The sequence below is a fragment of the Betta splendens genome, chromosome 6 (assembly GCF_900634795.4).
Source record: "Betta splendens chromosome 6, fBetSpl5.4, whole genome shotgun sequence".
Lineage (NCBI taxonomy): Eukaryota > Metazoa > Chordata > Actinopteri > Anabantiformes > Osphronemidae > Betta > Betta splendens.
Window position 1 is genome coordinate 5821905 of NC_040886.2, and position 24723 is coordinate 5846627.

Genomic DNA, 24723 nt, shown 5'->3' on the forward strand with positions numbered 1-24723 from the left:
AGAACCTCTAAATATCAAAGTGAATGATACTACAGTGGATATAAGTTTGTGACTTTCTGTTTTATTTTCTGTTTTGTTTTAAGCCAGACTGGTCATGTTTCAACCGCATTAGAAAACCAGTACACGATTCAAACCGGTCTCAGCCCGTACTGGCGGATTCCTTGGCTAAATGCGCCGGAGTAATTTGTACCCAGTTTGATGCACAAATGTGGCGCCGTTCCTGACGTTTGAGCGTTTCCCTCATCATCATTATCGCAGGCTCGGCCACCGCGTTCTCCAAACAGCCCCTTTATTATCATACTACCAGGCACGGCTGCAGAGATTTGGATCCAGGCTGGATCATCCACGGGTATACGGGCGGTAGCCAGGGTCCAGGCTGGCAGAGCACAACACAGGAGCTCGAGTGTCGCAGGAAATGGGGGAAAAGAAGATCCCGCTCATTATTTGCTGCGTTAACTGGCTGCTGCTTTTTATAGCGCCGCTTCTTTACATTCATCACTGGCACCTCTCCACTGCACTTTTATAACCATAATGTATTTAGGATATGTAGTCATAAAAGTCATTAATGCACGCCTGCAGCTTATAAGTATAGAAAAAGGAAGATGTCTGTCAGAGCTGAGACGGCCATCATCCCTGATCTTTCGCTCATAAAGTAAAATGTCTGAAGGGTCGTTATCAAAAGGTTGTCATCAGCAAATTAAAGCAAAGATATGGATATTCTTCGTGCGCCTATTTTGGCTTCTGTTGCATTTCCTGCTCAGGAGCCGGCTTCTTGCTCTATTACTCCCAAAGAAATGGAAAATGGATTTAGAAGACAGAGGAATGGATGCAATTTTTCCCTTAAGCCGAGTCGTAAACAATGATGACAAGAACAAGTTTTCAATAACTTTGTAGTAGAAGAGAAAGAAATAACAAATAAAGCACAGTCTTGTTTTCTATTATTTAATTTTCACTCTCTTGTATGACAGCGAGAGTAAATAAGGAGGGTTATGAAAACTGACAAAGAAGAAGCAGACGGGTGTGTGTGTGTGTGTCTGGTTGGGTTTACACGCGGCTGTGTGTGTGCTATCGTGGTGAGTGTGGAAAGAGAATGGTTGGAGGCAATCTTTTTTTCTTATCTTGCTGGATCTCTCTCTGGGTGGAGAGATTGGGCTTTGTAGTTGTGATTGGAGGGAATTAAGGCCTGCCTTTGGTAACTGGCAGCAGTGGACAACCGGGAAACATGGCTGAGCCTGTGTGTGTGTGTGTGTGTGTGTGTGTGTGTGTGTGTGTGTGTGTGTGTGTGTGTGTGTGTGTGTGTGTGTGTGTGTGTGTGTGTGTGTGTGTGTGTGTGTGTGTGTGTGAGAGAAAGAGAGATTAGCTCACACCATGCCACATCACTCACTGTCTCCTCCACGTTGCCCTTTTTTTCACCTTGGACCCACATTATCTGCACACTGATAACTAACTAACTGCAGTAACTAATAGATAGATAGATAGATAGATAGATAGATAGATAGATAGATAGATAGATAGATAGATAGATAGATAGATAGATAGATAGATAGATAGATAGATAGATAGATAGATAGATAGATAGAGAGAGAGAGAGAGAGAGAGAGAGAGAGAGAGAGTATGAGAATATACATAATACATGATAAATATCAAAAAGTGTCATGCATTTTACTAAAAACATTCTAAGTAAAGGATCAAAATGCATTCTGGGTTACAGTATGATGTCATATGAGGTTCCTCATCTTGCCCTACTGTAAGACAAGAATGTCCAAGAATGGACAGAACAACAACGCTCACAGAGGTGAGAAGATGAGAGAGGGGCCAAATTAGGCCTACGCCGATGCTAACCGTTAGCATCAAACCGTTTCCTCCTCTCTCTCCTCTCACCATTTCCTGATTTTGTACTTCAAATAAAGATTTTATAATAACTATTAACAACGAAATGTATGTATGCAAGTCTTAGGGTGCTGAGGGTGCTTCTAAGATCCATACACACAGTAGACACATCTAACAGGTCACTGTATGTGGGGCAGTACTGTTAACTGCAGAGCCACTTCTTTTATTTTTTCCCTCTCAGAGGGATTTAAAGTCTTTGTCCAGCCTCCCCGCTCCATCATAAGCTTGAAATGATACAGCTGTCCAACGCATAACCTGCCAAATCCAATGAAATCCTAATTTTGAGTGAATGAGTCATGGGATTGTAAGAAAGGAAAGGTGGAGGAGGACGACGGAGAGGAGGAGGCCGCGTTCTTTTATCCGCGCTGTTTGGAGAGGGAAAGATTAAAATTTCAGGGTCTGTTGATATCCCTGTACAGCCCATCCCTTGATATTGTTCTCCCTGCTCTGAGTTTTATCACAACAATAGCGGCTGCCTGATAGCAGGCCACGCCACAGGGAATAACAAATCACACTTGTTTTACAGCAGCATCCACCAAGACGGTAGAAAGGAAGGAGAGAGAGGGAGGAGGGCCGGGCGAGCGATCACAAGGTCGGGTGTAATGGGTCCTAGTTGGGAATGAGGCAGGAAACCAAAGATTTGCTTTGTTTGTGTGTGTGTGTGTGTGTGTGTGTGTGTGTGTGTGTGTGTGTGTGTGTGTGTGTGTGTGTGTGTGTGTGTGTGTGTGTGTGTGTGTGTGTGTGTGTGTGTGTGTGCAGCTGAGAGCTGTAAGTGACGGGAGAAGCCGCGTTTCGTCTTCGCATTTGTCAGCCGTTTGTTACCAGAGCATGTTTTGATTCGTGTTATGCCGCTGCATATTCGCTCTCATCGAGCGGCTCGACTTTGTCCTCCGACTGCACGCTGTCAGAACGGAGCGCTCGCTGACAGAATCGAGCTTATGAAGACTCAGACTGACTAACAGGAAGCGAGACAGAGACAAGCCCGAGGCGCCGAAGGTCCCAGGAGCGCTGATGCGCAGGCGTCGACATGCGTCTCGCTGTGACACGGCGTGCATGCGCGCGTGTGTGTGTCTCTGTGTGTGTGTCTGTGTGGTCTTTATGTCTTTATGTGCGTGTATGTGTGTATGTGGTCCCCCTGAGGCTGCCAACACAGGGAAGATGGAAGCGCTACTGATCATCAGCCCCCCAGGCCACACACACACACACACACACACACACACACACACACACACACACACACACACACACACACACACACACACGGACTCTCTGAAGGGTGATGAGCAGAATATTGAGGAATAACAGGTGGCAGAGAGGGACCTACCGATCGCCAGTGGTCGCTGCCTTTCCGTCTTTCTCTGAAAAAGTCAAATGAGGTGAGGGGAACTGCCAAGTGAGCGCGACAGAGAGGAAGCTGATATGGAAAGGAGAGAGGGCAGATAGAGAGGGGTGACTGACGAGGGGGAGGAGGAGGAGGATGATTAAAATTCACATGAAAAGGGTTGGCACCAAAAGAAAGAGACGGGCAAATAGGACGTTAAATAATGTGCGGAAGTGGCTGCTGCGGAGTTCGACTGGAGGAGACGGAACGTGAGAGACGGGAAGAAAAATAAAACGAGATGGATGCTGTCAGGAAATCACAAGGGAGACTCGCAGAGATGAAAGGAGAAAGACACGGGGAAGTGAATAGTAAACACATAAAAGAGAATATTTGAAATTGTTTAAAGGTACACAAATCATTAGATCGGCAACGCAGCATCACCTTCCAGTGATATTTGGAGAATTGCAGCAACGACGGCGTGTTCAACAGTCGTGTAGGGGAGATAATGAGAGCGCCATAATGATGGAAAGCCTATAATGAACTAAAGACAGAACAGCAGCAGAACAGCTGCTGATCAGATTAGCGGAGAATTAAAAGAAAATGACTACAGTGCGGCACAGATGAAGAAAGCCCAGAGTGAGATGATGACAAATAACTCGTCCTCGTGCTTCGGCTAATGGAAAAAAAGGCTCCCACTTCCACCCCCTGTTCATTATCTCTGGTCTTCCATTTCATTTCTCTCCACCCCCATTTCATCACAGCTCCTCCATTACAATTATTGTCCTCCCCATGCGGGTCCGGGGCCACAGAGACCTTTGAGCAGGGTCCTCCAGTGATGATCAGGCTCCAACAGGCTGCTCGGCTTTCCCCGAGCCCACGGGGAGGCCAAGAATTACTGCACGCTTCAAATGGACCTATAGATTTCAGAACCTCAGCTCTATTGTGTGTCACATTCATTACTCTTTCTTCTGACCAGCGGGACAGAACATTGGCTCAGTTCGTGGCTTCAGCTGCGCTCTGTCCTCGCATTTGTCTCCACAGGTGCTAATGTCAGTACTTTCAGCACCTCAGTATTCAGACACCATATATATTTAATACCACGAGGCAGAAGATTAGTTTGTATTAGACGGTGAGATGTAATTTTAAGATAGTTTGCGTGAATGTGTGACTAGAATGAGAAACGCAGAAAGAAACACGTTGAATTTCAAAAAGGTGCCGATAAACACGGAGACTCTCAGATGCAGAAGACACCAATCAGACTTTAATATCCACGATACTATAATTTATTGGCAGAGCCAATGTTTTTTCTTCAGGGACATTAATGTATGAAACATTGGCCGTACATCAACAACTATAAATTATTTGACTGCAAGATATTTCGCAAGGCTCCTTTAAAAATAGTCCGTTTCTTTCAGCATTCCACTTGAGGTGATACCACATTTGTCACAGTTAGCAGTTATGCACTGCAGCGTTTACAGTGTACTGTACAATGATCCATAGAGTTAAATCTATATACACCAAGAGGACCTCCGATAACTACTGGGTCCGTCTGACTCTGTGTGTGTGTGTGTGTGTGTGTGTGTGTGTGTGTGTGTGTGTGTATGTGTGTGTGTGTGTGTGTGTGTGTGTGTGTGTGTGTGTGTGTGTGTGTGTGTGTTGGATCATTTCTTTCTTTTATTGCCCTGTCAAGTGTCTTCAGATTGGCGGCGATCTTAAACCGCATGCTTTTATTTTGTAGGCCTCCCTGCCTCTCAGCAGGTTGTCCTTTGTTTTCGGTTATTTCCCTGCTGATCCTCTTCACTGTGTTCTGCTACCACTCACTGTAGCTGTTCATCGGCTGCGTATAAACCTCTGCATGCCCCACTGCCAGACTGTCTGTGCTCCTGCCTGCTCCCCAGCTGCTTATTGCTGCTCGGAGTCTACAGGAGCTGATGTTGGATGCACCAGCTGGCGTTTCGCTTGCCTGACACTGCTCTCTTAGTCAGTCTATTTTTAAAGCCTTTCTTAAAACCTTCAGCTTTACATCTTGGTTTGCTTGTGGCAAAACTAAAAGTTCTAATTGAAGACTGATTCGAAAATGTCTCCATGCTGACACTTCTACATAATGGAACATGGCTGAACACCAGCATAATAGAGATGTAGTTTGTAAAATAGTTCCACAGTAAATATTTTTTTTTTATAACTATGCAATACAAAAGGAGAAGTGATAATATTATTTTAGTCGTTTTGCACAAGCAGAACATTGCTGTCATGGACCTTCCTTACTTTGCCCAGGGCCATCAGCTGTCTCCAGCTGCAGCCTGCCTGCAAATGGTCCCATCCTCAACACCAGTTCACCACCGCCTCTCAGGCCTGGTTCCAGTTGGTTCCCCCTTCAGCCTGACAAAGCTAATTATCATCCGTGCTTCGCGGCGTGGCATTTATCTCTTTATATGACAAACTTGCTGCCCTCTCCTTGATTCCGGTGCCAGACCAGCGGAGGAGGAAGTCCCTCGTTGTGTTAAATTGATTAACACCTCAGTGGATTTGACTGGGCTTGGTGAGGGCGTGTGAGAGGTGTGTGACTGATGGAATTAACCATCGCAGCGACGGGGTGAGAGGGTTGAATGTGGGTGTTGAGCGGTGACTGATGGAATGCTCCGTTGCTGGAGGGAAAAGAGTGGATGAGAAAATGTGATTGATAAGGGAAACACTCGGCATCAAGGCTGGAGGATGGAGGGAACAAGCATTTGCTGCAGGGTCGGAGGGAAAGAGGCGAGCTAGACGGTTTGACGCTGGCAAAACAGGGCAGCTCAAATGGAAAAAAAGTGACGAACAAAGTGACAATGAAAAGAAGGTAAGGGGAGTTGGGAGGGGAACCAGTAGGAAGGGTGGTGAAAGTTAAATAGGAAAAGGAAGGCGATAAGCAGCAGATTGAAGTTGCTGCGGGCTTTGGAGGCCGTCTGCATGCGGCGTTATGAATTGCAGGGGAAGGCCAGCAGTGCTGTGACAGATAGCAGCACTGTGTGAGGTCAGGGCACATCCACACAGATGATTTAGACCCAACACTGGATGGATGGAAGCACGGACGCACAGGTGCATGGATGCAGACCTCCTCTGCTCATTTAGATGGATGGAAATCCATCATCAGGAAGAAATATTTAGTAGAATGTGCACAACAAACAAGCGCAGAGGGGGCGAAAAACAGATTTTTTTGTAGTTACTCACCAACTTAGCAGATGTAGATGCATTGAGCAAAGTCTTGTTGGTTATTTTGCTGCTGCTGCATCGGGTTTTATCACCTCGAGGCCCCCAGATGTGTGCATACATCTAGTTCAGTTTGAGTGAACCAGATAAGCCGAACTGAACAAACGGAGTCCATTAGCTGTGACTGACAGATGAGCGGCGTGTCTGTTTGTGATGAAAAACATAGGCCAATAGAGTATGTTATCGACCGGCTCCATGTTTGTGCTTTTCTTAACAGCAGAGACTCAGATTTGGTGTTTTAAGCTGCCGCAGGAATGAGATTAAGGCTTCTGCTGGGAAATTCTCTCCAGATAGCTTGCATATCACTCCACTGACTTTATTGTCCCTGTGGTGATATAATCCCCAGTGCAGATCGACAAACATGCGCACACTTGAACGCACACGTGCACGCGCGCCCACCCACATACAAACAGAAACCTCGCCGCTGCCCGAACCGAGAGAGCTCTAGCTGTTTGTTATCTCGCCTCTTGTTACATGTTTGGAATTCAGCTCGCAGAGAAAGCTTCATCCCACCCTGTCCTATCGAAGTGTTTAAAACCTGCATCTCACACGTCTAACCTCGGGGTCCACTTTAACTCAATTTCACACTTGCCAGCTGCTAGAATGTCCTAATTCAATTCTGCCTGTTTAAGGAAGTGAAGGCTTGCTCTCTGGGGAAAGTTTAGAGCGCACAAGGAGTGCTCTCGTCAGGTTTGGTCAGTGGCCAAGAGCCCCATAGCTTTTTTGAACGGATACACGATCCCTTTATGTTTGAGGCAGTGCACTTGAATGAAGCGGACTCGTGACGCTGTTCGCAGCAGTCATTCTGTGATCAATACATGGGATTAGGCTGGGATAAGAACAAATAAAACAACACTGCAGCTGATCCGTGCTATTGTGCCATATTGTAGTCCCATGTAGTCATATAGTGCTCAGCTGTGTACACGGCATTGAAATACAGATTTCATATGGACATACTCAGCTACTGGATTAGTGTTTCTACTGTTTTTGCATACGCTTTAATATGTTTGTGGAATAAAAATGATTAAAATTGTAGCATAGCATAACTCTTACTGTACAATACATATATATGTATGCAACCAGGTACAGTATAAGATATACATATTATATATATGTTTTGGGAATCACATTAATGCTAACATGAGACTTGAAATCAATCCACTCTGCTTTGCCTAGTCCTCCCTCTGCTCTGCTCTGCTCTGCTCTGTCATGCTCAGCTCGGCCCTCACATTATTAGCCTTATTCAATTACAAAAAAAAAAAACGAATGTCTGAGAAAAATAATCAACTTTCTAAGATGGATTTTTACTTTCAAGCTTTACTGGAAAACCACAGAGATATTAGCTGTGCACTGCTGCTGGGCTATTCAATAAGTCCGGGTCACAGAAGCCCTTGGAAGCACCTGTTCCCTGTTTTTAAAAATAGAACACTATTAATAGAAAAAAAAATCAGAAGAGCTACATTAAGTACTGTACTGTCGCTTTAATTTTAACATCTAAAACTCATGTATTAATAATCATTGCATTTCCCTTCAGGGCACTATAAGACAAAATATAAGCTGAACATATAAATCTACTTTGGCAACTAACCAGCAGTGCTGACAGTAAAAATAATGCCTCTCATCTAACCTCATATAACCCTTTCTGTCACTCACCTCTGCCTTGTGGGCTGTGAAAATGATGCATACCTGGACAGATTATTAGACCTTGGTGGACACCTGTGCACCGCTGGGTGTTTTGTTAAAGGCTCATTTTAAAGTCTCCAATGTTCAATTAGTGCAAACCAGAAAAAAAAAAAAAATAGAGGCAACACTATGAATGGGACGTCTATTGACAAACGAGAAGGCCAAATGTTGCTGCAAACTGTAAGAACAATAGAGTTTGTGTATCTTTGGAAAACAAGCTGTGTTTTGTGTATTGTATTGTTATACAGTATATTTGAAAATTGACAAAAAAACAAAAAGAAAAAATAATTATTATATCCCCTGACAATATAATACTTGGCATGTTAATTTAGCTTTATTATTTATATATATATTTATATTACAATTACAATTACAATTACTTTTATCATACAGGAATGATTTTGTTACACGTTGTTAGATACTAGAGCGAGTATACAGTGGAGAGAAACCGGTGTGAAGAATGTACCAAGCTAATCTGACAACCACAGAAGAAGAAAATGTATAAAGCGAAGAAGAGGAAGTAGGAGCTAATAACAGGCTAATTGTTGCTAACCAAATTGCATTGTGTTATTTTAACGTATCAAAGGAGCCCAGTATCACCGCTGAAATGGACACGTACTGTAGCGTCATTTCCTTCTACTGTCATGGAGTATGATAATCAAGATGGTCAGTTAGCTAGAATTATGCTAATTTGCAAACTATCACCAAGAACAAGCAAGAGAACTGGTGAGTACGCGTCTTTGAAATCTCTCATTGCGATGCTACGTTGGTCGTAGGCTTATAACGCTGACCAACTAGCTACTGCAGAGGTGGTTAGCGGTAACCATTAACCAAGAGTTAAACCTGTGGGAGGAACGACCCTGGTGACGCTAAGAACATAAAGGCGTCAATAGTCAAGGCTTAATTCTAGGCTACACCTGAGCCTTTTCTACACTTGAATGTTAAAGTGTGTTTTGTGTAAACGCCAGGTTCCGGCTAAAATGGGAATCCTGCCACTTGGTCTTTTTGTATGTCGCTCAAAAGGAGGCAGATGTTGTAGTTTGTTGACTGTGAGCGTGTCAAATGTGGGCACTAAACGCCGTGGAACAGGATGTTAAATGGAAGCAGGTGTCTGTAGCAGCCCTGAACCGTGGCTTTGTCAGGGTTAGGATTAAGGTATCCTAAACAGGCCTCTTCCTTTGCAGATATTTTGTCTTTCAGCTGAGAAGTACAGGTGTGACTAATAACATTAATGGTGGCTCTGTGTGTGCATTAAGCCGTGCCTGCATTCACAAAACCTGAACCCTGAAACCCTGAGAAGTTAATTACGCCCGGGCCCCCCCTGCTTTAATGCGTCAGATGTTTTCTGTGAAAAAGCATCTTGTCTCAAGCAGACTCCTAATTATGCAAAGCTTCATCCTTGATTGAAAAATTCTTTATAAACACAGTCAATATATAGCTTCTTTTATGAGAGCTGTTTTCTAAGACTGCAGTTAACATTTTTAATGTCATTCAGACATCAGGTTTTAGATCTTCTAAGTCAAACAAACCTTATCATCTGTAGGAGTTAGGCACATGCTTTAATTTTTGCTTTCAAGGTTTTGATCTTGACCTCTTAAGGAAATTTGCATTTAACACTCCCTTAATTCACTTAAGGCTGGCGATGGGATGTTTTGCATTGAATTGCTTAATTAAAGTTCATGCTTTGTTTTAATACTCGCGTCAGGGATGCTGATGGTGCCTAACTTACACAGACCCTTTGAAATGGACTACTTTTCTGATTTGAAAGTTTAGGGCAGAGGACAACATACATATTTCTGGAGCTGAACTGAATTGAACAAAAAGAATGGCTATCTTAAAAATGAAAGCCCATAAGAATGTACTCTAAAGTACAATACAGATACATGTGTTTTCTGCTTCAATTTATTTGTGTCTTACAAATTAATAAGGGATGTTGTGAAGATGTGTGTTGCATTTATGCTGTGTTCTATTGCATAAATGCAACACATCCTCACAATGAATGTTATTACTGTTAGTTCATTCATTCTTTTAAAATTCCTGTTGGTTGTCTTGGAAACATTATTTCATGACTGATCCTGTGGTATGCATTGGAGCAATGCCCTAGGCATAACCGAGGAATAAAGCAAACCCACAAACATGTTGACTGTATTGATATTTTCATTTGAATATCTGGATTGACTCTACAGAATCAGCCCTGATCTTGGCCTCCGAGCAGCGCACTACAACAGAAACGACATACTTGAACACAGCGGCAGGGTCGTCTGGTCATTCACACATTCAAATGATCTCCTTGCCAGACTGACATTTGCCTAACTGGGAAGCGGTTGTGTACTCCTGACATTTTCTCAGTGACAGTGAGCCAAACCAACATGTCACCGGCTTTTGATGTCTCCCTCGTCTCCTTCCCATCTATTGTGGCTGCGTCTCTAGCTTTGCTCAGGAAGGCAGGTGTTGGCAGGTAGGAGACAGGCTCTCAACGCTTTGTGCTCTTTTAGTGAAAGCAGATGTTCTCACAGTGTATTCACACACACACACACACACACACACACACACACACACACACACACACACACACACACACACACACACACACACACACACACACACACACACACAGAAGCATACATACTGTTAGGGCATTATGGCAGGCCAGCGCCGAGGGAGTTTGCTGCAGCTACTGTAGGTTGGCTCTCGTTTGTTATCTGTGCAAAACAGCAAGGGTGAAATATTTAGTTTGAAGCGCCTTCACACATTCAAAATCTGAGGTTTTGTTCTTGGGTCTTAGTCCAACCTTTATGGGTGAAGTTGATAATTGGTGTTGGCAAGCGGAATGTTAGTTCATTATTACTGCTTAAGAATGGCACTGGGGCTGTGCATGGACCTAGAGGGAGTCAGTGAATTACTGAACTGTAAATCATTTTGCTTTCTGATACGTTCTGTTGGAGTGTAGATATTAAAAAGCCTAGTATTTGTTCCATACTGACATACTGTGGTGATCTAAGTGGTTTCAGTTGCATTTTTACCTCTTGCTACTCATGTTATACATTTATTTTTATATCTTCAAATCCTAATCCCGTCATTTGCTCCAGTTTAGTGTAAAGTTGCATTTATAAAGCCCTTCTACCAGAAGTGGTTGTTTGGTGGATTTGTGGTGACCTTGTTGTCTCTCTAGGAACCACTGCTGCCTATGCGGAGGAAACTTTGTTAGGGTGACTGTCCCTGACTTCTTACTCAGTTTCCCGTTCTGGCCCGGTGGACGCCTCCTCATTCGTTCTTTCTTTAAAATTTGTTGTGGAGACCTACCGTTTTTTTAAGCTTCATGACTTGGCTTTTATGTAGACGTGCACTGCGAGCTGTGAGACCTTGTACAGTATCCAAAGAATCGTGACTTTGTTTGTGTGCAATTAATTTGCCACAGGTGGACTATAATACAAATACTGTAAATCTTAAAAAAGAATGAGATGTCATGAGGCACAATTAGAGTGAGAGCCAGACACACACTGAATATTTGTGCCCAGTTTTTAAAAGTTTAAAAGTTTATTTTTCTTTTTAATAAAACCCATTTTCTTACAGTACATACTGTACATTTTCCCTATGGGTTACTCTGCAAAATAGGAAACATAGACACTGACTTCAAAATAATGTGTGCAGTAAGTGAAATCATTGTAACAGATAATCAGTGGCCGATTCCTTTCTAATCTATAGCCGTATCTTTGGTGATTTTATATACTGTACCTATCTGCCAAAAAGTTTTAGAAGTTAAATCTGACTTCAGGATCATGGTTTAAAGAGTTTTCCCACAGGAAAGAAAATATTTTAATTAAAATCAAGGTTGGTATCTGTACCAGACTTCAGATCTTTCGTTTTCATAATTCTTTGACTATACAGTAGTTAAATTACTCCTAATAAATCTATGTTTTGCTTGGCTTTCTACATGAACTCATCACATTTGTTATTATTGTAACAATTTGAGATTTTGGCCTTAATGAGGGTGTGATTCTGTGTGTTTATATAAGTGTGAGACGTGAAAGGAAGCATTTGTGTGTGTGTGTATGTGTGTGTTTGTGTGAGTACACGTGGGTGCGCCTGATGGATTTTCAATTTCTTTCCTATGTACATGCTCCTTCCACCAGGGCAGTAGATGAGATTGAGCCCTCACCACTGGTGTTGAAATTGGGCTGGTCCTGCTGGACTCACAGCTCCATTTAAATGCATTAAAGCAGAGAGGAATTGGCTCATACATCAAGGGTTCTGACATGTGGCACTGTGACAGCCAACAGTTCCGGGGACGATTGGCGTTAGACATGCTAGGATCTCAGGAACATCCATTAACAGTCTGTACATACAGTACATGAGCTAACTATTGACTAGGTCAAGCTTTAGATTAACAGTGTGAAAGGAAACATTGCAGTGGCTAACTGCTCGTTTGATCGTTAACGAGCAACCATCCATTATTTCAGGTGGCCATCGATCACCGTCTGACAAGTGCCTCGGGCCTTCAGTTAGTTTTTACTATCTATCTCCTGTCAATGTGGTCCTATCGGGTAGATATGAGTGATGGCTTGGCAGGTCATGGTGTAGGTTGTGGTTAGAAAGACATCACACCAAGCTTTAGTTGCATCTCGGTCATGAATATAGTATGTGGAAGCTGTTGAGCAAATTACGGGCACAGCCAGTGGAGTGAACTTACCTGTGAAATTGAGTCAGAATGCTAGTGACTATGACAGCGTGGAGAAACTTAGAGCGAAGGTTAGAATGCTTGAATCGAATGCACAGGCTGGAAAAAGTTAGTATGAAGGAAGTTGGATCATATTATGTTGCTGCCTAAGAGCAAATGTCTAACAGTGTTTTGTGAGCCCACAACACAAATTGTATCCTCGAAGAACTGTTTTCTTTGTACATTTGGAATTTTCTATCCTACTGTATACGGTATCTGTGTATTTTGTCTCTAACTTAAAAACAACTATGCTTTATTCTAAGCAAAGGCTTCATAAATCTCAGGATGAAGGCCAGTGTGTATGAGGAACAAGAGTCTGTAGTACAAGAGTGTGACTCTACTTTGAATGTGTATTTTTACAATTAATTTCAGATTAAATAGCAACATGTGACTACTTGGTTGTACTGTAATCGAGATGTCTCTTTGAATGACAGCGGCTGGCAACTCTCTGCAAAGACAGGATGTGTTGGCATATTGGTGTGTGTGTGAACTGATAAATGCTGGAATCTGCCTTTAGGCACAAACATGGGCTCATTCATGCACAGAAAACAGAAGCATTGTCAAGCAGAAATCTTTGGGAACGCAATTTCAACCAACTGTTGCTGGAACCCGGATTTTAGGAATTTCTGGGTGTATTTTTGAGTTGATGCGACATCACACATGAATGTTCATTGTGTGGCCCGCTGTCCTCGGGGCACAATCAAGCAGCTTCTCAGACACTGTCAAAGAGCGTTATTCAGTGTTCCTTGTGATTTGAAGGATGCTTTGTATAGAAGCCATCTTTGTTAAATGGTAAAAGCTGAATCCCTGCTGAAGATGGACTTTCAATACAGTGCCCAAATTTAAGAAGGAGCAACCAAACCGTGAGGATAGCATTAAGAGAGGAGTGGACTCGGGGAGCAAAGGGTCATAGACATTCACCTGCGCAGCAGCCTTTTAGATTTTCTATGTGTAGTTTCTTGCATCCACGTCCCTCTCATAACTGATGTTTGTACACTGGTTGAGGAAGTAAGAATGCAGTGGTCTTGTATTATTAAAGAGGCCCATTTTGTGTAAAAGGTTTGGAGCTACAATATTAATCGCGACTTTGAACAGGTGGTGTTTTTGTTCCTTGGAACAAAAAGCATGGATGTCTGGGCAGAGTCTCTCTGTAGAGACACCGTGGCACTGACCTGTAGCGCCCGCGGGGTGGGACAGCGCTGGGAACATGGACAGACTTCACAGCCACACACGGTCAAAGCAGGCAAATATTGAACCATTACACACTTGTTTAATGTCCCTCCCTCTCAATCTCGCTGTTTGCCTGCCTGCCTGCTCCACCAGATGGTGTGTCTACCACCTCGTGGCAGAGGTTTGTGTGTGGGCGTACGCGCAGAAGTGGAGAGAAAGACCTCTGCAAAAGAGATGGTAGACCCTCACTGTCACTCTGCTAATCGGTGTCTTCCAAGAGACCGCCCCAGCTTCATTCACACTCCCACCATGCCATTCACAAACAGGTCTGCTTGTATAATTGGCACTGATGTCTCCAATCATTGCGATTTTCTCTTCTCTATGGAATAAAGCCTACCAACTGGTGACTAACCTGTTGATATGATTTCTTGTTCAGAAAGTTAAACTGGTCTTTAAGTATAGTTTGTAGTTTTACACAAAATATAATGTATTTCATATATTATTATTATTAATAAGTAATATATAATATTTGAAGCTGTAAATTGAACAATTCCACTTCTATCCACTCTATCTATTATTTATTTATTCTGAAACAGGCCTTCCCAAAGTAAAAATCCACTGAGTGCTCATTTTGCTCTACAATATCTTATAGAATAAAATAAAACGGCATACATTAGCTTGTATTCTGTAGCACAGCATTTTGTTGTAGTCTCAGCAATCTTATGCTTTTTGTACAGTACCTCTTAATAGGTTTCGGGTGCTTTGTGGGAGTTTCAGCGCTCTAATCTAATACTCCGTGGGTTAGGGTGAGGACAGTAGGTGTGTCTCTGGCATTATTATCCTGTTCTCTATTATCCTGAGCCATGGCCTGTGACTGAGACAGAGCTCTCTGTCACTTGGTAGTATGGCTGAATTGTTTTCAAATCAATATTGCAATTTAACAGGACATGATTTTCAAACTGCCTATCCAATGTTGGCTTGGCTTTCCCATTGTTATTTATAGTTAGTTTTAACATGAATAATGGTAAATGAAGGTATGTTAATATTTAGTTTAACTAAGTCTCATTGCAAGATGACGTCTTTGTAGAACTGCTTGATTAAAAAAAAAACAATCTTAGAACAATACAGAATAAGAACAAAAATAACACTCTATATACTGTAAGTCAGGTAGGATTAGCTACAATAAACGATGATTACAAACATGATGATTTAGGTTAAAGTGTCAGTCCCTTCTATTCTAGAGGAATTCTACAGTTTGACGGCCAATGGGAGAAAGGATCTCCTGTGGTGCTCTGTGAAGCACTTGACATTGATCATTCTCTGGCTGAGCGTGCTCTTTTGTCCAGCCAGGAAACTGTGTAGTGGGTGGGAGGTACTGTCCAAGAATGAGATGAGTTTGGACAGCATCCTCCTCTCTGCCACTGCATTTAGAGGGTCCAGCTGCCCACCCAGGAAATCGTAGGACCATCTGGTGTGAATGGTTGTCTTTATGTCATTCAGTAGCATCTCTTTTGGCTTCAACTATGGATCTTTGTCTCCTTGTCTCTCAATTATGTAACTGATCCACCTGTATTTCACCAATGATTTTTCCATGTTTTACACAGCTGAAGCTGTTACATTTCAATTTGGAAACAATGAAGAAGGATAAGAAGTTGCTGTCCATTTAACCTTTTTATTCAAAGTGGTTGAGTAAAAGGTTACTCGCTGCCACCATAGTGCCTGTGGCTAATGCTATCAGCAGCACCTTCAATATGATGATGAATTTAGGAAGATGTCATTCAGCGTGTTCATTGACACCATGCTGAGAGAAGAGTCTGTTAGAAAGGAGCAACTACCCCCAACCCCTGTCCATGCAACTTCACTTCCTACAGCTTCCTTGGACAGGTCACGGACATGCTGGAGCTTATCCCAGATGCCATTTGGGCAAAAAAGCAGGGTTGGACAGGTCATCAGTCCATTACAGGGCCACATGTACAGTGAAGAGACAAATCGCTCGCTCTTACACCTACAGTACTGTATGGGCACTTTATTGTGTAATCTCCAATTCACCTGATGACGTGTCCAGGACCATCTTGCTGTGCAACAGTGCTAATCACTTTCATACTTTGATACATATAAATATACATATTTTGAAGGAACATTTCTGATCGGAAAGTAACCTTTTAATGACAAAGCTAATCGATCTTCTACAGGTTTCTAAACCCTGAAAAAAAGTTATTTCCATGAAATGTACTTCCAGCAGTACAGGGTATAGCCACATTTTCCGTCCCTCTGTTGTACAGTGTCTTTTTGACAGTTTTAAAACGGGGTAAGACTAAGTTTGTATTTGATGTATTTCCTATTCACCTAATTCATTTAGATTACCACTCCCCTCGAGACAAGGCCACCAGAGCTCTGATAATGCCCCACATACAGCGTAATGTCCATAAGTAAGGCGACAAGGCCAGCTGATTGCTGGTATTACTTCATTTGTTAAGTGGATTGGCGGCTTCCCTTCCAGCCAGTGTGAGGCAAGGTTAGAACATGAGTTTATCGCAGCATCTGTAATGGAAGTGCCTTGCTTTTAGAGACGCGGGAGCATGTAGGGCTGGTGTGTAGAAAGACTTGGAACACAAGCAGCCTAATCACCCAGACTTAACTGCTTGGTGCCTGCCCCGACCTGCTGCCTCCCAAACACACTTTAGCCCTCACACACCTGCTTCTTGAACGTGTGCACCCCTGTCTCGCCGTCCACCGCTGGCTGTGCGCTTGTCTCTGTGTCAGCCGGGAAGCATGAAGGGCAGACCCGAGCGATGTGGGATCAATCATTCTTCAGGACACACTGGCTGTATAAACCTTTGATAAAGAGTGTCGTTCATGGCAAAACCCCCGTCAAGGACTTATTAAAGGCCTGACACCATGTGATTAACGAGAGCTCTGGTTCCGCCAAGCTGGGCTGCTGCAGGGTTTAGAGGTAGGAGGTAAGGAGATGAAAGGGAGGCACAGTGCTGTACAGGAGACAGACAGCAGTAATGTTGTAGGCATTCATGTTCATACTACAATATACAGTACAGATACTGTAACGGCGATGTTACTCTTAGACCAAATACTGTACAAAATTGTGTGGAATGATTTTGTAAAATGATGTAATCATAATCTTTTTTTTATCTATTGTACATTTGCAATTGCCTTTTTTATTCAGTGATTGTTTAGGTTTCTTTTATCTCTTGCTTTGTTCAACAAACAAATCAAGTTCCAAATATGACTAACACTGATTGCTTTATGAATAAAGTTGGATTGGATGAGTATGAAAAATAGCGTCTAAGAAGGTCAGAGTCTCTCAAGATGTAAAGATGGGCAGAGTTTCACTAATCGGTGAAATGCTGTGTCTAAAAAAATGTGTCCCTCTGACATCACTTACAATAATAATCACTCTGACCTTTACCATTGGAATATGTTTGGTCCATCTGAAAAGGCACAAAGTGACAAAAAGACCTACAGTGCATGTAGCACTGTGGAGCAGTTAGAATCTCTCTGGTGGAAACTCCAGACTTGTAGCAGCTTCTGTCTGTAATAAGCTCAGCTTACTCGTAGCTCAATATATTTGGTTCATCACAAACGCACACCTTCATCTCAGTGTGTCTTTCTTGCTCTCTCAAGCACTCTTCCTTTGTGTCTCTCTCAATCATGGCCTTCCTTAGGTTTGAAATTTAGAAGCTGTGTGTAAGCTGACGGTGTGAAGAGATAGATATTTGAGTTTGTTCAGTTAGGCTCTCATCTTACCACATTGTGTTGTGGGATAAGAAAAACATTCTTGAAAACTGAACTTCCACCTCCTGTACAAGACTCTCTGAATTTCAACAGTTTCCCTTCAGGTGTGGAAGTAATGTCTTTTGCTGCGATTCATTTTGGTTTGCTTTGATTCTGAATGAATAATTTAACACCTCAGTTAGAGCCATCTCTCTCCCCAACAATGGGGTTGGAGAGGGCAGTACGAGTTCCCGACAACTTCCGTGATCATCAGAGACTGTAATGCATACCCTACACATCCTGCTCTGCTGGTGGCAAACAAAGACGAGTAAATGCGGCATGCGAGGTCCTAAGGGTGAGACCAGGCAATGATGCTCCGACAGCAACCTGGTAAATAATAACCGCGCCGTCTCTAGGAGCATTGTTGACAAGATGAGACGGGGAGAGAATAAAAATGCCAGGGGTGACAGGAGCAACAAAGAAGAGAAGACGCTTAGAAATGAGGGAGAAACGAAAGAAACTCGAGGACAAATGAATTTGAGAGACAAGTTGATTGGGAAAGTTGAGAGCAACATAAAAAGAGAAATGCTATAGAAAACTGAGAATAACTGAAGAAGTGTATGGAGGTACATGAAAGCAAACGATGATGCAGAAATTGGCATTTCAGCTGCAGTACTTTACCACTTGATATCTGTGTGGACCCGTGGAGTTGAGCATAACAGAAAGTATAGCTGTATTTCCCTCAGCGATGACACACACAGCTGCCCAGTAGAGGTTTGTTAGCTTAAAATTGTCCTCTTGGCTTCTCCAGTGGGCAACCACCGAGCCACAATGTTTCCCCCGCATTAGTATGCAGCAGCAGGGGCACTGACTGTGTGTCCCCCACACACAGGACTTGTCTCATCTGTGTCCCTGCATCATGAGCTGTGGCTTGCACTGTGGTACAGGGTATGTGTTAAGAGGAAGCTTGTGTACCAACGTGGTTTCCTGCTAGCTGCAGCCTGTCACACTGTAACTGTAGGCCGCCGGCCCTCCGTGGCTTCTCTCCCCACGCCGGCTGCCTTATCGGGATGCATTGTACATGACAGGACCTGCATCGTTATCTGGCCCCTTCGCTGTTATGATTTACTGTATCTGGTGTGGACTGTATGTGTGTGGCGGGCGCCTGCAGACGGGCAGAGCTAGAACAGTGGGAGAATATTCATACACACGTGCATTCATGAAAACAGGCGCCTGTGGCAAACACACACCTGCTTGTGTATTCGTCGGTAAGTTCTGCGCCTGCTGAGATCATCTATTTTTTAACAAGTCCTCCCCGGTGTCGTATTGTTTCATGATGCCTGGAGCTTGTTTGCAACCAAGGTAAAACGAGCTAATCTCAGTCTAAGCTAAGGTTGACACAAGGCACGACTGTAGAACCATGAGGTATGAGATGTTGATTGCGAGTGGCTGAGTTGTTATGATGATGTGACATCCATTGCTTCTGTCTGCAGCTTTTCTTGTATGTGTTTATTCCTTAGGTTTCTGTATGCATATTGTTTTGTGTTATTTGTGCTGTGCAGTGCACAAGCGAACACACAATCTACCTGTACATGAACTCAAGATTCAGTTTCTGAATCACACAAGCATGGCATCTTATTTTTTTGGTTACTCTAATATTCTAATACAGTAATATTAACACTCATACTGAAAAAAGAAAAAACAGTGACACGCAGAAGTGCGCAGAATCTTGTTTTGTCTATTGTACCAAAAAAGTTTGTGTGGTTTGATTTTGGCCAACTTTTAGATTTAAATCTTCGTCGTCGTAATTTCAGCTTCGCTCCAGCGAACAAACACCAGGATAGCTCCGTTATCATGCCTGCTCCGTCTGCCTCCACCCTGGGCCAAATAAAAGGTGTTTGTGTTTCTACAACATTGCTTTGATTGATCTGATCAATAACTCATATGTTCCAAGGTAGTTTCAAACCCAGCGCCTGGAGCTCCTTTGAGGTTAGGTGACACTAACAAGTTTTTTAAGTTCGGTTGAGCGGCTGCTCGCTCCGAGCGCAGCCGAATGACTGACAGCTGTTGTGTGGGCGTGCGCTTCGCCTTGTGCGCCTCCTCCCGCATCTGTGTGTACAAGCGCTGCTGCTGTGTGTGCGTTCCGAAGCCGTCCGACTGAATGCTCAGACGCGGTGATCCACGAAGGCAGAAAATTTGAGACAGCGCGCAGAGTTCTCAGATTTGGGGGATTTTCTCTGCTGCTCGTTTGTTACTCTGTTCTGGAGATGTGATTTTGCTGTTATTGAGTGCAGTGTTCTGGGGGAGACTTGGGTGGAAGGCAGTGGGGGTGCTGTAGCAGTGTGCATTCCTCTAAATTTTATGAACGCTAGAGCTAGCTGCTAGAGCAGATGGCTGGTTTCTGGAAGGAAGGCAGGACAAAAGGACTGATCATCCACAGATGCACTCAGACTGGAAGGGATGTCTTACAATAACTAAGAAGCTAAGAGTAAGTCACAAATAGAAACGAAAATGGACGAAAAATCATCCTTTCCACTGTGTTTTCATAAAGGAGGCAGAACTGTATAGTTCAGTATATGCAGCAGGCTTGAGACAGCTTCTATTGACTCTAGTTTTATTATCAGTTTCTGCCCTAATGTGAGTCACATCTATTTTCTGTTCTCACTCTACACCACAGCACTTGTCATTACTTTGCATTGTCTCCTTATCAAGCTCAGTATCGCCACGTTGTTACCCATTGATGTTCCGTTAACATAGCAGTGAACAATTATCTGCCATTTCCCAACCTTTTTTGTGTTAGATATTGGCTATCTTGTTGTAGAATGCCTATAGCAATTTTGTTAATCAAGCCATGCGCTATTACATTAATTAGATCTGATTAAGTGGTTAATTAATGGATGCCACCCTGCTCAAGCACGGCCCCATAAGAGGGTGGAGTTGCTGTTGGAGTTACGAATCAAAGGGAGACGTTCAGAAATTAGAATAAATGAGTTTGTTTGTGAAAGTGAGAAGGCTAACACAAGGGCAGCCAAGCATTAAATTCAATTGGCTCGAACCTCTCAATATCAGGGCAGGAGGCCATTTATACCACTACCTTCGTACAGGATGTTTGTCACCCAGAGAACGTGATGAATGACAAGAGTTAGGTTAAGGACAGAGCGCAAAAGAAAATGGAAAAACCCACAGAGTGGGAAAAAATTAAAGTTGGTGCAAGTTGCAAATAAGTGAGCACCCAGCAAGTGTTGTTAAAAAGCCATGCTGGCTTTTACACTTAAAGGTTTGACCCCTATGGCTTAATTCAGTATCAAACTGTTTAAATGGCTTTAATGTTACTAAAGCGACATTTATGTAATGCAAAAACAGACATTTTCACAGCAGTCAACCACCAGTGTCAGCTGCTGTTGTGCTTATGAGCCAAAACAATGTCTATAGAACATACTGTATGTTAATATATAACATGCATAGCACAACATACATCCCAGCTTAAGCCTTCACCTCCATAATGATGTGACAGCATTCGGATGGTTTACTACACCAGTTATAATCCGTCCTAATCTTCTGCTACTTAGCTCATTTTCTTCCCGGTTGTCTGAATGACTGCGGGGCAGCTGAGGCAGCTGTCGAGAGCCAGAGTGTAGCTCCGCTCAATATTATGACAGTCCTGTACGCGGATTAAATCCGTCCCCAGGTCTATTGAAATGTCAAAAATATGATCAGTGCTTTCAACGAAATAAAATCAGCTGGTGATAAAACGTCACCCCGTTGCCGCTGTTCAAGTGAGCTTTTGTGTTCTGGAGGTGGATGTATAGAATATATAGAGGCTGTACTGATGTGTGCGCATGGGCCCATGATTGCACAGCACATGTGCTGTCACTGCAGAGCTGGCATTACACAGCGGGTGGCGGCTGCAGGAAAGGGTCCCCCGCCTCCACCGAACAGATCTCCATAGTAGTTTCTGGTCATCCGTCACCCTCCACGGAGCCTCACGCTCCAAGACTGTCCAGCACGTCTCTGTGACCTAATGTGTCTCTTTATGCGGGTTTCGCTTGCACGTTTTAATGTGCCATTTAAAGTCTGCTAACGGAGTGGTTTTTAATGAAATAATCAATCCATACAATTACTCATTGGCCTTTGTGTCACGGCTGTTCTGCAGAAATACTCTCGTTTGCAGGAAACTGGGTGTTTTTGCAGCTGCTCATCGCACTTACGAAGCGTTCAATGGGCAAAGGGTGACAGAGCTGGTCAAAAGGCGTTTGACGAGTCACCATAGAAAGAAACGCACATAACGACGAGGAAACAAAAGGCAGACACGCGTCCTGCGGTTCTCTGTATGGTAGATTCCCGTCTGATGCATTTCAAAACAGCAGCTTAAAGCAAAGACTAGATGGAGAGAAGAGAGGATTCAGGAAAGAAGAGTTTTACCACTGGAATCGCCTCCAATCCTCCATCTATTCACAAGGTCGTGTCCCTCGTTCTTAGATTTGCTTATTTACTCCCACCTCTACTTTCCTTAACTCATTAGTGCAACCCCTTCCGTTTTTTGTCAGTTTCCACAGATTTCAGTTTGCTGCGGTTGGCACAGCGCCCACAACAACACAACCACAATCAGGTTTGTCTCTAGGTACTTACTAGTTAGATGAATTACAGTTGTACTCGTTTGCTATTAAGCATATCATTCACTGAAAAGCCTGCTCCCAATTATGCTCCTGACTTACTGGCCCTGAAAACAGCTTGCTATACAAATTTTGACCCTTCCTTGTTGAACCGCTTCCTATAACTTCCTTCGGCTTCGGCGTCATTCACTTGCTTTTAAAAGCTTGAATCTAGCGCACACGAGGCGCCTCATTTGCACACACGGGAACTCGCACACGCACACATCAAATTCTTAGTATTCTCTTTTAAGTTTTGGCAGCCTGTGTTTTCTAATCCCAACAGGCCTTCAACAGGCTTCATTATACGGCATTATTGATGGCAAGTTTGCTCATCTACGCGACGCCATTAAACTGTCGTCTTTTTTTTGTAACACAATGTATTAACGGCTTAATGTCCTCCCATAAATTACCTGACAAAGACCGTGACACAAATAACCATGCGGCTGGGTTCTGGAGGAGAAGACGTTTTCAAGTACAGATGGATCCATCAGCACTGCAGTAATAGGCTGAAAAGTCATTAACATAACATTAATTCCTTTATTAGGGATACCAGAAACAAATAGCTTTTCACAAAGATTCTGACTTGGAGCCAATCCACTGCTCTACGTGAGAGGGAAATCAGCTTACACTCAAGTAAAATACTTGTCTAAGGCTTAGAAGTAATGAACCCTCTGCGCTTCCTCCCTCCTCTTGCCTTGTGTTTGCGCTGCTCTTCCCCGTCCTCTGCTCCCCGTTCCTTTGTTCTCGTTGCAGTCTTCCTGTCTGGCTCGTACCCCCTACTGCTTTGCTTTCTCTCCCTCCGTCATGACTTGATTGTGCCGCAAAGGCTATGATTGTGAGTGTGTGTGTAATTAGCTGTTTGAATGAAGGGCAAGTTAATGAGATCAACCTTAGCCGTCCCTGCGTGGGAATAGCTCTGACAGGTAGCAGAACTGTTGGGCTGTGAGTGCATGGCTGTCTTTGGGTCTTGGACTTTGGTGCGGTCTGGCCTGTTCCACACGTCGGGTTGATGCTGTCCCATGTAATGGAAAAATTTTGCCTTGTGCTGTTTCTTATCCAACACACTCGTCATGTGCTGGTTAGGTGCAATACTGAACATTCTTACACAAACAAATAATCTCTTGTGCCCTGACGTACATCAAGTCTAAACATCTGATGCTCCATTTGACTGACTAATAATTTCTGATATATGTTTGTCTTTTACACCCGGACTCTGGCTCCATCCTATCTGACTCCCCACCAGACCCAAGGCTGTTAAAGCAAATGCATCTTGTCTTGGAAGCTCGGTGTTCCTTTCTTTGGATAACAAGACATGACGATGCAGAAGTGAGAAAGCAAACATTCTCACTCACAGCGAGATAAGGTGGCGCAAACAATTCCATTGCTGCAGAGAGACATTCCACCAGAGCCAGAGAAAGGGGTTAAAAGGCAGAAGCAACTTGAGGATCGTGGGCTCGTTGCATCACACCCTCGTGGTGTGTGCACTGATCTCCCCAGCTGGTTTTTGGTTTGTTGATGTGCACGATCAACATCCATGCTTTTTATTTGATTTCCCCATTATTTTTATTTTCTTTATTATTTCAATAAATCGCACAAAAGGACAACTCTCTCTCATCTACTTCTTTATGGAAAATTTCCACCACACCCATCACCACCCTCTGTACGCTACTTCTGCCCATCTGCAGAATGCCCGTCCAGTGTAAAGTTAACAGTGCGCTGTCACTTTGTCTGATGGCTAGAAAATCCATTTTAATTTGAAAAGCTACCTCAATTTCAGGTTTTGGATTGATGCCCATTCATAATTCATAATTCATTTACCCATATCTGTATTCAATTCAGCCAGGTTGACGTGCTCTGAGAACTTCCCAGGTGAGAGACCTTGATCAGAGGGTAAAGCCTCCCCCACTGGGTTGTTTGGAGGAATGGGCCGTGCATGGTTGCCCGCAGTTAAATGCATAATATTATGAAATGCCAAGACTTGATACTAGAAACCGGTCAAATAGCATGTACAGCATGTGACCAGGGAAGAACCTAAAATAACCCAATGACCATCCTCATGTTGACTATACAAGCTATTCTATTGCTGAACCATCTGTTGGCAAGCTACAGTAAAAGCGTGGTTTACAGAATTATTTGAAAACTGGAAAATACAACTATGTGCAGTAGAGAGTTTGATAAGAACATTGATATCCCTCCTGTCTGCGTGGAGCTAACAGCAGCTTCCCCTCTGAGCATAGCTGGCCTTCAGGAGGTGATGCAGCCACCTACTGTACTAGCACGTTTAAAGCGCACAAATGATATTGGTGTAGTTGTGT

General features: G+C 43.3%; 1 protein-coding gene across 1 annotated transcript in view; it reads left to right on the plus strand.

Annotated features, from left to right (window-relative positions):
- Window positions 1–24723, plus strand: part of cdh13 (cadherin 13, H-cadherin (heart)) — a 219033-nt gene that overhangs the window by 12357 nt on the left and 181953 nt on the right. The gene's annotated exons all lie outside the window — the stretch shown is intronic.